Source organism: Protopterus annectens, chromosome 17.part0, assembly GCF_019279795.1.
Source record: "Protopterus annectens isolate FY-2018-M chromosome 17.part0, PAN1.0, whole genome shotgun sequence".
NCBI lineage: Eukaryota > Metazoa > Chordata > Ceratodontiformes > Protopteridae > Protopterus > Protopterus annectens.
The window spans coordinates 125577393-125594863 of record NC_056751.1 but is presented as its reverse complement, the minus strand read 5'-3'; the positions used below and the strand labels follow the sequence as shown (position 1 = coordinate 125594863).

Genomic DNA, 17471 nt, shown 5'->3' with positions numbered 1-17471 from the left:
CACACCCAGCATGAGAACGTTTGTAAACTGCTATATTTTGACTGGATTACATGAAATAGTTGCTCTTTGAAATATATGCATAGTAATAGGCACACAATAAGCACTTTTACACAGATACTCTAAACTAATTACACTCTCGATACAAACTTGTAGTTCTGCCCAAACAGCATGTTGCCAAAACATAGTCTTGCTTTACTTATGCTTAATGTGCCCTATATTTTGCTTAAGCCTTTTTCTGCCCAATGTACTTCTCTTGTGCTAGTTTTACTCAAAAATGCCCAGCTTTGCCTTCACACTTGTTTTGCTTTAAACTCATTTTCCTTTACTGTTGATCATTTCATTAAATACTCTTATCCTAAACATTTAAATTTTTGTACCTTCCACTTGCCTAATGCAGTTTGTGCCCTTGTAAGGCCCCTTTTTTCATATTTTGCATATATTCTTATTTCTCTTTGATTCTTTCTGGTTACATTTCTGCTCTTGCTTTTACCTTAGATTCTTTACATCCCATGGCTCCAAATATTCTCTTCCATCCCGGTTCTGACACCAAGTTACTTTGTTAGAACATGAATAAACAAGCCTTCATGGGTTCTGTTAAAGTAACCATTTCATACAATCACTAGAGGCTAACTTAAGTAACCTGTACACAAACTGATCATGCATGCTTACTGTCTGGCTGCTTTACAAAATTGAATCAAGGGATTGCACGTCTGAAATTTATACGTGCACAGTCTTGCATGCTTCTTAAAGATACTTTACACTCTGATCTACAAAAACTGAGCCAATAGTAAATACAGTAAGTATACAGTAACAGAAAACTAATTGCTCCTACCCTTTTCTAAAGATCCCAAACTATGAAAAATGGGAATTATGCAAACAAATGCAGACAAGGGAGGAATGAGGTTTAAAAGGCAGGACTTAAATGAGCTAATGTTTGACTGAAAATGACTGAGTAGATAAGTGAAGTACACTGTTTACAACTGGGAGTCGGTACGCTTTGATGTGAAACCGAACTAGGATTGTGCCAGTGGTGTTTTCATTTGTATAAACAATTTATTGTGCGTTTAAGTGTTTAATATGTTAAAAATTAGGTTATGATGTATAGCAACATTAACATACTTCACATATTAGTTAATACAGCTGGATTACTTTTGTACATGTGGAAATTTGCCCTGTGCCACAAGTGGCAATTCAATATAGGTGTTTAAAAAAGCGTTATGGTTATGTCAGAAGTGTCAAGGGCAGCACACAGCAATGTGCCGAACTGGCTTGCTTATGGTGTCACCAAGCATGGCAATACAGCAACACGTGTTAGTGGAAAATTAGTTTCCAACTTTATCCCCAAACAGCCCACAAAAAACCCTTAAACATAACCCATCCAACTAAGGAGCATGTACTGCATGCACTTGCTAAAGCCATGCCACCACAGCGGGTCCATACAACATCCCAGGATGCATCCTGAACAGTCTAGATTTAATCTAGACCCTTTGAGTCCTTTATAGTCATAATAGTTTTTGTGGCATATGGACTGCGACCAACCCCCCCTTAAGGGGAACCTTCAACAAATCCTAGGAATGACAGATTAGTCCTAGTCTCATTTGCAAAGCCATGGAAAGAATCATGGAAATGCAGTCTTGAAAATACTTAAAGCCTGCATAAACTACAGCACTGCAGGAGATTCCCTGCTGGGTGAGGAAAGGGAACCTAAACTGTCTGAGTGATAAAGATACCTTCGGTTTTACCTGCTGCATTTTGTTTTAAGAAATCCGCTTAGCCTGGTGTTTTTCTTCTATGTGAGAGACTTCAATTATCTAACCTGCATATTTTACAGGTTTCATTGGTTAAATTGAGTGATACTTTATACTGCAAATTTCTGGCCTTGTCTTCCTGAAAAGACCAAGCCTGCATAAACTAAAGCACTGCTAGCAATTCCTTGCTAGTTTTCCCCCACTCACTCTCCCCTTTGTTCATCTTTCTAAACTGGTTTAGAGCTGCCTGCCCCTATTGTTAAATTGAGCTTAATCAACTCCTCCCGTTCTACATTGCTTTCAATACTTTGATTTGCATTTCCTGGTGCTTATACTGAGAAAGTGCATTTTGCCTCATTGTTCTATGGATATACTTGCTCTGAATTCATTATCTAGCTAGCTGCTGGATAAAGTAGTGTATTTTTACACTACTCTACCAAGCACTTTAAAGATGTTGGTGGATTTTCCATCTAGTGCAGAGGTAGCCTGGTCTGTTTGAGTTGGGAAACACAATTTCTGCATGTAGTTTTACAGCTGGAGGACTTCAGCTAAAACAAATGATCCTGCCACTGTAGTCATCCTCCATGAAACTACCACTTGCCACTGTAGTCATCCTCCATGGAACTACCCTTCCCTAGTTTCTAATACCTCCCCCCTCCTTATTCTTCCCATCTTTTTTCCTCATCATCTGCTCTCTAACTTCTACCCCTCTATCTCTGTTTAACCACTTCATCCCATGCTATGCCTCTAGTACATATGTATATAACCAAAGAATTATGAATGCTTTATTCCTTTCATGGACATTGTACCAGTGTTTTCTGCAAGTTTTAAAGACTACATCCTAGGGTTTTCTGTATGATTTATTGTAAATGTTATCTGTTTAATTAGTTCCAAATGGTAGTGTCTTAATGGTTTGTAAGTAAATGGACAAAAATTCTCACTGCAGAGCTTTTCTCCTCTGGTCTCCACTGAAAATGAGCCAAACGCTCAGCTGGACCAACCCGATTAACAAATAAAATTCTTGATTTTAGTGCCTTTATAAATTCTGTACAATTAAGTGGCTTTTGGCTCAAATACAAGTACTTTTTCAATAATCACTTTTACAAGCTGTTTAAAGTATACTGCTGTATCCATATCAAAGTTTGAGGTAGCACTTCATGACAGTCCTTTACTGTGCCTTTACATTAGGACTGGGACTATTCATCTGGATGCAATAGGTGTTTACCTGGTCTATCTGTAATGGGAAGCACAAGGGTTCCACATATTTGGTTATATTTTTCATACTGTCTGTACTTTAGCAGTTTGAAAAAACTGTGCTGCTTTTGGTTAATTGCACTGTATTACTGTATTACTTTGTTAGTTGCAGGTAATTTGCCTTATTCATCAACCTTGGCCTACACAAAACAAGCCTCAGCACTACTAGCACAGTCCTATCAAATTAACCCACTCCCTTCCCTAACACAGTAAGAACCTGCCATCATGAATGGACAGTTTCTCAATCTCTGGCCAGCCTGACTGCCCAAGGATGCCCATGTCTATGTAATAATTCTGATGTATACAATCACTTGTAAGGTTCCTTACAAAAATGGAGGGAGTTAACTATGTCCTATGCTGACCATTTCAAGGCTTCTCTATTTTGTCAGACTTGAGGGGTGACCTTTGCCTGGTACACAGCAACCCTGGACCCCATTTTGATGAACCTTTTGCACATCTGCAAAAACAGCATCAGAAATACTATAAAAAACCCAAAATTTGCCAACAAATAAGACTTCCCATCCATGTAAAGCAGAATTCCTCCCTAAAGAGCAATTTGGATCAATAGACTGGTACAGAAAAACCTTCTATTCTGGCACCAGTCTGAGGGACAAAGGCAGTCAGTAAAAATAACTATCAAATTTGTGGGTCATATTCTGGTTGCATGGCTAGGCTTACAAGTGCTGTAGTGATTGTTGTCCTGAAAGGCTGGCTGAGGCTTTGCATAGTTCAATTCCCTCAAATTGCTGGCAGTTTTTCTGCAATGTACCAGTTACACTGAAGTAAATTTGTAGGTGCTGTCTCCCCAAACTTTCCAACCTGAAGTATAATCTAGAGCCTTGGCATTTGCCAAGATAAAGTTCATTTTGAGTGTACATGCTTAACACCTTTACTGATCTGCAAGTGTAATATCCAGAGACCAGATTATTTGAGGGTATATTGTTGCCTTTTCATTTAGAGTCTCACAAGAAGCCAGTTTAGTAATTGCCTACAGACTTCCCTTGCTGTAACAGCACATTCCGGAGATTTGACCGGCTGGTGGGCTACCATCCAAAGTGAATCTCTGAGGTATGCAAGAAGACCATTAATGCTGGCTACTCTGGAGGATGTGGATGAGCACATGTGCAAATCAGAAGTGGAAATAAGCTACTGGAAATCTCAAATGTAGTATAATCATAGTGGAATGCAAATGCACACTTTCCATATCCAACACTTCCATAATGGAAATTTTTTTTTTTAAAACTTACATGACAAGCTCAATTCCATCCAATTGAAACCACTTTAAAAGTACTGCCTTTCTGTGGCACTTGAAACAGTCAACTAAACCCTTATTCTTCAAAGGAGGAAGTGTGGCTCAGACCAGGCTGAACCATACAGAGGTTGCAATGGAGGTTTGTAATAAGATGAATATTTATAAAACAAACAAGTGCTTAGCAGTAAGGGCAGAATGTGTAGCTTGGTTGAAAACTGATTTAGGGCATAAAAGGTGAATGGGCAAGACATGCAAAGTTTGGGGCGAGTTGCACCAAGGGATAACATGAATGCAGGATTTAACTAGCGAGTCAAACAGGGGAATGCTACATTAAGCAAATGTAGCCATACAAGACATTAGGCAATGGTCATATACATAGCAAACATCTATACACCTTTATAAAAATGCAAACTGATCAAAAAGCAAGCATTAATGTGATGAAGAAACAATCTTTAAGCTAATAAAATATGAATGTGTATTAGACTTCTGGCAAAACAGGTTGCTCTGAAATAGTGTAGAGGATCTATTTGTCCAGTCTGGATACCAAAGCTCTAATACAACTGCTACCTCCCAGTCTGACTGTGGGACTAAGGAAAAGGTCACTGGAAGGCCAACCTATCCTTCCATCCTGAACCTGCAAATGAAGGTGATGTTTTTACATACAAGCTGGACAGACCTACTGTAAAAACTTGCTGGCTGGATAGCCTCTTTAAAACTGAAGTGTAGGGGGCACTCATGTTTCGTGAAGACCTTACCTTTTGTCTAGTCTTTCAAGGCTTTGTTACAGGAGCCTGACCATTGAAACATGCCATTACCCTTGTGGGCTTAAGCCAGTCAAAAGTGTAGTGCACTCAGCCCTCAAAGATTTACTCCTATATACTTTGGAAAGGCACAGTTTGCACTGTTCCACTTATAAAAGGTGGAAAGCGCAAGTTTTCTAAAGCTACATGTAGTAGACACTAGTTTAGACAGTTTTAAACTCTAGTAAAAAGCTTATAAAATGGCCAGAAAGTACACAGTAGCTTACCATGAGGATTTAGGCAGATGAGTACTTTGTAAAAAAAACCTGCAGAAGCTTACTGTCTCCTACACAGCTTACAAGAACCACATGAGGTATAGCATCAAGAAAAATGAAGTCTAGGAATGCAGAAGATTCAGTCAAACATGACTGACGTTGGTTAAGTTAAGGGAGAAATGGCACTTGGGGTTACTCATGGTATGGGGAGACATCCCAGATGACTGGAGAAAGTGCCAGTGTACAAAGGTGAAAGGGACATTCATAATTTTTGGCAGTATGCAGCCAAACTCTGGTCACATGCATGAAATTGCTGGTGACGGATGGATATGCAGAACAAAGATGGAAGATTAGCAGTTCAGGTAAGGATGCAACAGATCTGCAATGAGTGTGGAGAAGCTGAACAGCAAAATTGGCCATGCCTAGACATGGCAGGGTCCCAAGAAAACTGATTTGGTCATTCCTTCAATAGGCAAGTCCTGAAAAACACTGGTAGAATTAGTGCAGGCCACATACAAACTAGACTTGCACAGTGTTCAGACTCTCAAGTCAAGTATAAAGTCCACTGTTGCTCATACTGGTTGTAGACATTTGCAAGTAGGTCAGAAGGAACAGACCAAAACTCTGTACACAATGTCTTACAAGCAGACAGGAACTTGGAGACTGGAATAGGATAGCTCATGTCATAAAACAGAAAGGAGTTATAGTAGCAAGTGGGCGAAAGAATTTGGAAGGAGTGACTGAGGTCAAAGCCAGAGGTGCAGCAGCTAACAAGATTGGCAGTGCGACAATGCCAAAGCAGAAGAGTAAGGTGTGCAAAAGTGGGACCATTTCATCTGTATAGCAGTGAAGTTAGAGTAAGGCAGCATGAGGGGGAGAGGAGACATTTGCAATGGGTGGTAGAATGTAAACTGGGGAAAAGTGACAGAGCAGAAACCAAAGTAGCCACAGTTTCATAGATATAGATTATGCTGGCTCAATTACATGTGAGGGAATGTAGAGTGAAGATTTAGGGAAGAGGAAGAATGTAAGACAGGAATCCAGCCAAAAGATGGACGGATCACATGCCCTGCAACAAGCAACTGTCAAAGCTAGGATATGTCAACAGCGAGCACCCAAACCTCATTAAGAAAACTTGGGACATCCTTTAATAGACTCCATGCCACTCACTAAAGATGGGTAGTTTTTGCAAGCATGCAAGGCTTTCAATTTTTAGTGGTTTAGAACAGACTTCTACCTCAATGTCCCCACTTAGTTGAAAATCTTTCCAGTTGAAAATGAGACCATTTAAAGTTATTGGTAATGCAATGTAGTTTGCTAGGCACACAAGGTATAGTGTGGATGACCTTTCAGAGCCTAGCTAACAAACCTGATATGTATAAACATTAGCCATTTCAAATCAAGGTCATACTCCATATCTAGAACTTTACAAATAGATTAGTCAAAGTCAGTGGGTTAATTATGACATGGAATAGACGTCCATGCCAGTAGATGCCATATGCCAGTGAATGTAGAGGTTCTTGATAGGAGTGCCTGTGATGTCACTAGTCTTCCACAGAAAATCCAAGTCTTTCATGGCACTGAAGGAGAATTAAGATGGAATGTACTGAGGTAGGTTTTGGTCAGATCAGTGAAGAGGCTTTGGGTGAAGACATAGGACCATCAGTAAGGATGAATTAACGATTTGTGCCTCTTGTAGAGAGATAACCACACAAATGCTATGCACATCTATCGACTGCCTAGCTTTGCCAGTTGGCAGAGTAAGACCAATTAAAAGCCACATATTAGGTTAATTATACCAAAATCTACTGAAGAGCTGGAAACAAACATGGGAGAATTCACAAGACTGAGACTTTTGCTTAGACCAGTGCCTTAAGTGTTGGTATCACAAGGACTTTGGCAAAAGATGTGGCCACAGAAATGGGTTTTCTGTAAGCCTGAATGATAGGAATCTAATCCAGATTAAGTTCAATACACAAACGCAATATTTTACTGTTAATATGAACTTGTTCAAGGGTCAGGAAGGACTGATTTAAGGCCTGATTTGAGTTTTCAAATACTGGTCAGGAAGGTAATTTTTTGCAATAAGAGGCATTGTTTATCTTGTTGCATGTTGGAGAAAATGTTTTATACATTGCAATGACAAATATTCGCCATGGCCTTATAGGATGGTATAGCTATGAGGTCATTGCTGTCATCCAGTAATTTTATGCACCAGAAAATGCTGGCATCTTGCTTTGATCTGGCTTGCAAGACAGTAAAATCTTTTGATGGCTTTGGATGGTATTTGTAGCTTACTTTGCTGTATGTGGAGCAGGATGTCTATCCTTTGAGATCCATTATTTCCAGAAGTCTGTGCTACTAAGCTTATAACCATGTTTCTGAAACTACTAGTGTACAAGATTCAGCTGAACTACTTCGGCTCAATGCTGCCACTCTTGCAAGCTACATCTCTGGTATGAACTCCTTTTGTGCTTCCATAATCTGTGGGTGTGTGTTCCATTGTTTAGCCCTTTCTACATCACTTCCTTTAGTTTAACCTTTTTCCACAGCCACTCCTCCTCTCCCCTCCCACTCATTAATGAAACCCCTTATAATTTCAACCTCTTCTCCTACTCTCAGCTTATAAGTACCTTCCTAGCACAATATCTCTACCTGTACTACTAGCAATCATAATGTAACCTCCGTCTTTTATATCTCCACCACCCTTTTCAACCTCCCCACATCATGCTATCACAAACTATACAGAGTGCAAGCATTCCCTCCTACTTATAAACCTAAACTTAAATTGCATAAACTACATCTTGCCATTACTACAAAGCTTTAATAGCTTACTTGCATCTGGCGATATCCACACCAACCCTGGCCCCTCAACTTCTCCCTTCAACCACCCACCTCCCTTAGCCACTACCTCCCCTACTCCCTCTAACATCTCTCCCTTCTGCCTGCCCACTCTACCAGACTCTGCACCTACTAATCACTTATCCATATATGCCCTCAACATTCAGAGCCTAGCCAACAAAATCACTGAATTCCAGGCATGGCTAGCTCATACTACCCCACACATTTATCTGAAACATGGCTCAAGCCACATCTCAAGTAAGGAAATACTCCCATCAGGTTATAACATCTACCACTTAGACCACCAAAAAAAAAGGAGGTGGTTTAGCCATCTTACTCAAATTTACTCAACCTCTCCATTTCTCTCACCCCTCCCTGACTTTCATCCAGCAGAACTCCTAGTTCTTAATTACCACCTCAACACCCATAAAAAAACTAGTTATTGCCTCCATCTATATCACCCTCCAGGAAACTTACCAATTCTGAAAATTTTCTTGTTTTTCCCAAAAACAAAACACATGAAACCCTCATCTTGGGTGATGTCAATATAGACTGATCCAAACTGAAAATACTCTCCCCAACTTGGTATAAATCTACATTGTTTTTATCAGCTTACATAATCTCCAACTCATCTACATAAACATAGAAACTGGCTCGATAATTGACTGGATACTAACCAACTCCCTTTCACTATACCATTCCCCCACAACTCGCCCAGACCAACTTAGTGACCACCTACATCTGTCCTTCACCCCCTCCAACTACCCAAATCTCACCACTAGAGAGTGTCACAAACTAACTTCAACCTAGCCCAATTTAATTCTATCTTATCATACACAGACTGGTCCATCCTCAAGCAAGTCCCTCTCAACGATGCCAAATAGATTTAATCGTTTTTTCCTTGACACCCTGAACTCTCGCCCCTTCCAGGAAAATCAGACTAAAATCTATCCATGCCCCCTGGCTTTCAAAAAACCTCTTATGCTTGAAAGGGACAAAGCATGGAAAGCGTGGATAAAAACTAAAGACTTACCCCTATTAAACTACAAATGTCTGAGAAATCTCATTAAAAAGCATACCAATAATGACAAAAAGTCCTATAACACTGCCCAACTAAATAAAATCCAACCCTAAAAAAGTTCTGGACATCCATTAATAAAATCTTATCTCCTGGCTCCCCTGGAAAAACCTCCCCTTACCTTAACTTACCTCTTCTTGAAACAGCTACTCTGCTCAACATACATCTCATTGAAACTATTCAAACACTCATGCCTCCCAGCTGTAATACCTACTCCTGACCACCCCTCCCAACCCATCCAACAAACCCCCCTTTTCCTTGCACCCAGTTTCCACTTCCTACATCCATTTCTCCAAAAACTCAAACCTTGCTCTCTCTACAGATAACCTCCCTCCTTAAACTTGCTGCAGACTCCATTGCCTACCCAGTATCCATACTTAACAGATTTATACAAGAATCTACTGTCCCACTACTATGGAAATCCTTTTACACTATCCCTTTGCATAAGAGTGGTAACTCAACTTACCCATCAAACTATCGACCTATAGCCATTCTATCCCCCCCCCCCCCCCAAGATACTTGAAAAATGTATTCATTCACAACTACTCAAACACCTTGATCAACCAGCTCAGTCCCACCCAGCATGGTTTTCGTCCCAACCACAGCACAACTACGACCTATTATCCTTCACTCATGCCATTGCTGAGGCCCTAGATAAATTGATATCTGGTCTCTTCCTTGATCTAAAGCTTTTGATACAGTCTCCCATACTCTCCTACTAGACAAACTTGCTAACCTCAATTTGAGTTCCAACTCCCTTGCCTGGTTCTCCATTTACTTATCTTGTAGGCAACAATCAGTAAAATGGCTCCTCTTCCTCTCCTTTCTTACCTGTCCCAACTGGGGTCGCACAAGGCTCCATCCTAGGGCCCCTTCTATTTAACATTTTTACCAATGATCTTCAATACAGCTTGCAGTACATCTTCCCTCACACAATACGCAGATGATTCTACTCTGATCTCTACCTCAAACATCTCTGAACTCCAAGACCTCACTTAACAGGTCTTCCTAGCCACAGAAAGCTGGTTATCTACTAATCTACTCATCCTAAACCCTAAAAAGACCAAACTATTACTATTTCTTTCTCAATCTCTAGCTCACCACAAATCCTCTATCACTGTCTCACATCACGCTATCAAACCTGAATCCCACACCAAATTTAGGTGTTATCGATGGACTCAATTTCATCTTACACATACTACAATGCATCAAGACAAATCAAAAGCTTGGTTTACTATACCGCCACAAAAGATTAACTCCAAACTTAACCTTGCTCAAGCTCTACTTCTCCCATCACTTCTCTACGCTGCCCCTGTGCTCACATACAAACTACTACCCTACAACTCCAGCAAACCTATCATAAGATAGTTTGATCACAGGCTCTCCCTACAACACTGCCTTCCTCTTAACTCTCTCAATTGGCTAAAACTCCCACATCTATTAGCCCAACTTCAAATGATGCACACTATTCTTTATAAACCTGCTGCTTCCGCCTCATACCCTCCGGACATCTAACCAGCATCTACTACAAATATACTATCCCAAAAAAATCAGTGGGCAAACTTCTACACAAATTACTCTATGGCCGAAGCTTGGAATAAACTTCCTAGAGAAATATGCAGTATAGTACACCCATCTCATTTCAAGGAGAAACTTAAATTTCATCTACTTAACTCCAAAACCTGCTCTTGTCAAGCCCAAACTTAACTCCCCCTATCTACTGGTTCTCCCCTTCTCTTTATACATAAACATTTCTTCCACCTCACAAAATTCCACATTACTAAAATAACCACCACTGCTGAAGTTCTTGAAGTTTATTGAATTAATGTAAATAATGTACATACTTGGTTATCCTGCTCAACTATTAATATCCTTCCTTGACTAAGAATTTTTATCTCTAATCTCCATATGATGAATGCACAAGTACAAAGTTGTATATATATAGTTTCTGGCATTTTATCTTGTAAACTATTTTTTTGTTGTATTGGAGCTTTTCTCCTCTGGTCTCCACTGAAAATGTGCCACAAGCCCAGTTGGACTAACCCGGTTAAAATGTCAATAAACAGGTCTCCTGTACAAAGTAATGTGCAGACCATCTCAGAACAGGTAACTGGGGAGTAGCTGCTCTTAAAGCATTAAGAAATGCATCATGCTTATAGTGGAGCCTAGGGTGGTTATCCTGGTTTTCAGTGTCACTTGATAGTACCTCCGTTACAAGGGTCATAAAAATTACTAATAGTTATGAGTAACCAAATTGTTTTCTTGGACAGAATTTGTAGGCCATGTATTGTGTATAACTAGGACTTCCTGAAAAAGGCATTGCCCTGTCCCCATTTAACAAAGAGTTTTCCCCCTCTTTGTAGCTTAACATTTAAAGCTTCATTATCTAAAATGGCTGTGGAAGCAGGCACACTGCTTAAGAATCAATCTCTTGGAAAAGAGTTTCAATGAACCCAAGATTTGACTTAATTTAAAAGAATCAATAGTGTAGTAATTGCGAGACAATAGACAAATCAAGCTCTAGTAACATTCTTGAACTATTTTGGGAAGCAAGAGATACTCCAATTAAAATGGTGATAACTTGGGACAGGCCAGACAGGCATATTTAATGGGAGTGTCTAGGTGGGTACCCATTTTCAGCAAAGGACATGGGATAAGAGCTCCAAACATTTTACTTTACAAGCTCCAACAATGCAAACACATCTAGTGTTTAAATTATACCAAACTAGACAGTTTGACATTTAACAGATTCAAGTGAATATTTAGAAATAATTTTAGCCAGTTTAGAAAAATTAACCGTAGTACAATACTAAACAGGAATTGCAATGAGAAGTGAAAAACAGGGTTATGACATGCTTAGAGAGTCAGGAGAGAGAAACTGAAGTAAAGGAGTATAAGGTGTAAGATATGAATAGGTACTAGTTCGTATTTACAGATATAGCTTATCCAGGAGTCAGAGCCAGGTTGTCTAGCAAAGTCTTTCAGAATGGTTTTAATGGACTAGAGGGATGGTATTGACCTGATTTACAGGTAATGAGTTCCAGGCCTTAACATAATACAAGTACAGACTTGTACAATAGATTACATTTGTGGACAGAACGTTTTGGTCATTAAAATACGACAGAGTGGAATCAGTTTTGAAGAATGGTATTTAGTACCAGAAAAGCAAATTTATGCTGGGTAATTTTACAGGTGGTAAAAAGCGTTAGTTGATGCAGTAGTGCTAACTTAGGCTTCACTGCTATACAGTGGTGGGTTCGAATGATGCAAAATTTTGTACCTTTTAGTCTTGTTCAATTTCTGCTTTTTATGATTCCTGTAAGTTAGCAAAAATGGAAGCACCAAAAAGTAGTGAGGGAGGTTGTTAGTGGAAAGTAGTTTGTTGCACTGGAGAGTTTTGGACTCTCAAGCAACCCTAGTTTTGGGGAGTTATGAATTTTGTACATGCAGGTAGAGTTTAAGCACATGACCATACCAAGAAAATGGCCAAGGGAATCCAAGTAACTTTGGACCACTGTAAGGAAACCCAGAAAGTATTATTGCTTGCAAGCACAAAAAGCCATTTCCTGATTTTTCTTCAATATCATGCATTAAAATTAAAGAGTATGACTAAACAGGATTGGTTTTGGTGGCCCCTTTGTGCCTGAAAGCAATGCCTTTTGGAGTTTCCTTTTAGTGGTTCTAAGCATCACTATCATCCCCAAATTTACTATAAAACCTTAATGGTTGAGGCGCTGAATGTTTTTCACATGAGGAAGGGATTTGGGGAATAGTGTTTTGGAAGTATGAGCCTGAGTTGTGAGTTGCACACGTTTCAGTGGCTGCTCTAGCTTCAAGTAAATTTTGGAGATGCACTAGGTTGTCTTGCATGCAAGTGCAGAGTCCTCCGTGTACTATATTAGGGAGTCCTTGTACAGCTGTGTGCATGGTGTTCATGATAATGTTAAAGGGAACCAAAGATAGAGCTTTGTGAAACACTGCTGATCATTTTACTGTCAGATACCTATTGGACAAGTAGCTTTTGAAGAACAGAAGAGTGCCAAGCTAGATCTAGTGAAGACATCTGAAGTTTGTAGTAGCAAAATGTCTATGGCTTTAAAAAAGTCTAGAAATAAGAAGCCTAGTTTGTCAGATACTGTCAAAGCTAGAGATAAAGGTTAGAAGTCAATTCTACTGGAGAGCTGAAAACAGCGTTGCAAGGGAGACAGGAATTCCACCAGGAGATGTTTTTGAAAGATATTTTGGAGAAAGGGATGAGACTGCTACAAGTTTAAAAATGTTAGCAATATCCTAATTTCCATTTTATAGAGGGATGAGCATTTATGTGAAAGAATGCGGGATTCCTGAATTAACCCATTTATAAAGGTTGAGACAGGATAGGCAATGCTACTGGCTGAAGGTACTGACTTGGAAGGTTATCAGCTGAAATGGAGCACAGAGTTTAAGAGCAGTTTTATGTAGGAAAAGGGCACAGGTTTGAAGGTGAAAGTAGATTGGGTGAGATACAACTGTTGGGCAGGGGAACAGGATTAAATGCTGGGATTCCTTTGTTAGGGATGCTATACAATGAAATAAGTTGAACCTTATTGCTTTAGAGTGCGAGTTAGAGAAGGGTCAGGGTTAACTTTCATGGGATGCAAGATTTCTTTAACTGATCGGAATTTAAGATGGTTTAAACTAATTCAGAATAGTAATTTGTTGGCTTTTTACTATGGTTGCAAGCAATGACATTTGAGTGTCATTTTTGCTACTCTTCACATGGTTCTACATCCTGCATTAGCATTCTACTCTGGACAGCCAAACTGCATTTGTTTTAATCTCTTCCTACTAGGAAGTGAAAGGCTATTTAGAAAAGTTGTACTGAATTCCATTTACAATATCCAAGGGGAATGGTTTTAGAATGTTTGTTGTAGTGAATTATTGCTGGGCTGAACATATAACCTGTCAGACTTTTTTGTTTTGCAAACATGCTTAAGTGGATGCCAGATGTCTTTGTATAGATTAGATGGCATCAGATGTACCTGTGGTGATTAATTTAATCATGTCTGATACTAGGGTTCAATCCAACATGGAGTTAGATGTCTTGCTATGTGCGGGGCTATTAGTTGTGTAAGACATACAAGTTCATGCTGGATATAAGAGAAGTTATGTCCAACCAAATGACACTTGCTTTCTTTGCGGAATTATGGATTTGTGATTTAGGATATTTTCCAGTGTAGCTATATTGTCACCAGGATGTATGTAAAGAGCAGTAATACATTTATTCACATTTTCAGGAAAGTAAGCTCTGAACTGAATTTTTTGTTGTAGTTTAACAAGCTGAGCCTCGGAAGCTCAACTGGCACGACAAACGCAGCACTAACTGAAAGCCCCAAGTGCACAATACTGCGCCTCATTTGTCAAGCCAACCTACCACTCTGAACCCAGGGACAATCAGGAATATAGGTCCAGAAGGGGGGCAAAGACAGACCTTCAGTATTGTAAGTCCAGCTACTGCATGTCTGTTCTGACAGGTTTAGAGCATGAAGCTTGGCTTTGTAATAGGAAACAATTGTGGTAGTGGGAAATGTTAAAGCAATACCAGCTTTCCTCTCTACAGACGTTAGAGATAGAATTATAGCCAGGGGTGCAATTTCAGAGACTTGTGCAGAGTTTCAGCAAAGTTATAGCCAGACTATCAGGCTTATGTTGAGTAAATACAGCATGTAATTCAGTACTTTGATTTTAAAACTTATGGCAGCAAAAGTTAGATTACTGGGGTGGGGAATTGGTTGTACGGTTAGAGCATTCTGTGTAAGAGAATTATCTGGATGGGGTTGTAATAGCCAAGGCTGGGGTGAATGAGGATTTTAGGATGTTGGATTACTATGGATTTTTTTGGAGTATTCTTCCACTTAATCTTATTTTGGCTGATAAATCAGCTCAGTCTATATTTGGGGTGAAGGTTAAGGGCTTCATTAAAATAGGTTTGGTGCAATGTGTGAAAGTTTAGGAAGTCTGGTTAGATGGCTGGAACAGAGATGGAGAGATGTTGGGAGCTACTGGAGTCATGGTAGGATAAAGATGGCTCAGTATGAGAGGGGATAAGCAGAGGAGTAGCATTAAAGTTCTCTATTTTATTGATGACAAATAGTATGAGAATGTAGTGAAGATATAGTGAGGGTTTATTTCAGGAAATAAAAATTTGAACTCCAGAATAGATATGTTGAGGAAGGGTCTTAGCAGGAATAGACTGTTAGAAGCAGTATGCAAGGGAAAGAGGATGTTGGGAATAATAACGATTAAGTGAGAAATAGAACATAAAACCAGGAGTGTTTACAATAGTAAAGCTGTTGGGGGAGGGGGAAGGAAGGGGTGTTACAGGTGATGGGCATGTGAAAAGTAACTAGAGCAAATGGGTAGGAACTGGAGGTGGGGAGCATAGCAGGTTTCCACCATCATGTCCATTTACAGGCAGTTTATAGCAGGCACACAGAAGGCTCAAAGTAGAACGTGTTTTCCAGCTGCCTTTTCGTTCTGGTTCTACTTGTGTTTTACATTACTATTTTTTTTTCTTCCATTTGCTGAAGACACCAAGAGGCCAGGGTGACCAAGGAACTGGCATACAGTAATCTATTGGTAGAAAGGATAGTGGCCAACTTAGTAAATGGTCCTTAAAATGCAAGCAGCACTCTGTGCAAATCACAGCCACTTTCCAACACAGGACATTTGACTAAAGTTAACGCACAAAGCTTCATGTCAAGCTTGCTTACATTACACAATGATTCACTGTTGGTGACTTGCTGCATGTTAGTACTTGCTTTTATGGTTTCCATGCTGTCCATTTGATAGCCTTTGTGAAATATGGAATGTTTCATATTTAGTTTCATTTTAAACTAAAAATAAAACCTAGATTGATGAGGATCTTGTGCAAGTTTGAGAAATGCAGACTGTTTTGAATTCAAGCTGACTGCACAAACCTGGAAGCTAGAACACCTCACTTCAAATTGTAGAATTTTGTAAGAATTATCCAAAATCATTTCAAAGACTAGCTAAACAGTAGATCAGAATCAGGCATATAGATAAGCCTTGAATGCCAACACCATATTTATGAATTTTAAACAAGCTAAAAGTGTGTACTGTGGTACCTTTGTGAAGCTGGTGAATCTAATCTGGTAGAATTTTCTATTACAGCAACAATGCAATGGTGCCAAGCACCCAGTCTTTCAAAAAACATGTAGAATACTGAAGCCATGCCCCGAAGGCACTTTAGTCAAGGATATAGGATTAATGCGCTTAGAACAGGAACTGCAAAGGAGATTAAATTATAAAGGTGAAACCAAGTAAAACAGCAGGACAAGATTAACAGAGCATGTAAAATTACTTGCAGAGCTTGCTTATAAACTAGTCTTCTGAATTTGTTGGGATGTGAACATTCAATCCAAAAATATCCAGAGGTACAGTTTTAGAATCTATCCTTTACTATAGAGAATTTAGCCTACAATGAGCAGCAGAATCAATATGGTGATGAGCCAATATTGAAATCATTTAGGCAGGTTATTCAGTGATGTTACATTTGAACACAGCATTGACAGATCTTTAGGAGTGATCACAAAGTAAAGCAATTTAAACAGATCAAGTCATTGTTTCATATTTAGAGGTCACTTCTGAACCCTAGTAAGATGCTGCTATACTGCCTTCAGAGTACTTAGTTGTACCAATGGATGTGGTGCCTTATGAAAATGCAAAGTCTGTATGAACCAGGAACAAGGTTATGAGAAAGCCTGAGACACTTCGACACTAAAGAGGTATAGAAAGTGTAGAACTAGTCAGGGACATGAAAATGAACCTGCCCTTTAATCAATTTGTGACCAGTTTAAGGATGTTTTAATTCAGCCTTGCAGATTTTTTTTACAAGATTAAAGCTCTATAAAGCTTGTATTAAGCAGTTTAAGAAAATTAGCTGAATTACAGTAAACCCATGAAACTGAACACTTGCAAATGTAGTTGTGGAATCAGATACCACATTACATTGCAGGTACTCTAGCACAGTGTCACAATAGGCATATTACTGTTTCTGCATGCAACAGACTGCACAACACAGGAGCAGTAACTACCCGAGGTAGTGATGGAAAACAAAACTTCAAGCACCCATATTGAAAGCTGGTTTCATTATCATTCAAAACTAAGTAAAAGGTTCTTGCAACTTATTCCATACTTTCACAAAGTGTATCAATAACCAGGATTCAAATACAATCCGTGAAAATTCAAGAACATTTAACATACTGCAGTGAAGCTACTGCT

General features: G+C 39.3%; 1 protein-coding gene across 1 annotated transcript in view; it reads right to left on the bottom strand.

The window, feature by feature from the left end:
* Positions 1–17471, bottom strand: part of LOC122791800 (low-density lipoprotein receptor-related protein 2-like) — a 1119352-nt gene that overhangs the window by 870608 nt on the left and 231273 nt on the right. The gene's annotated exons all lie outside the window — the stretch shown is intronic.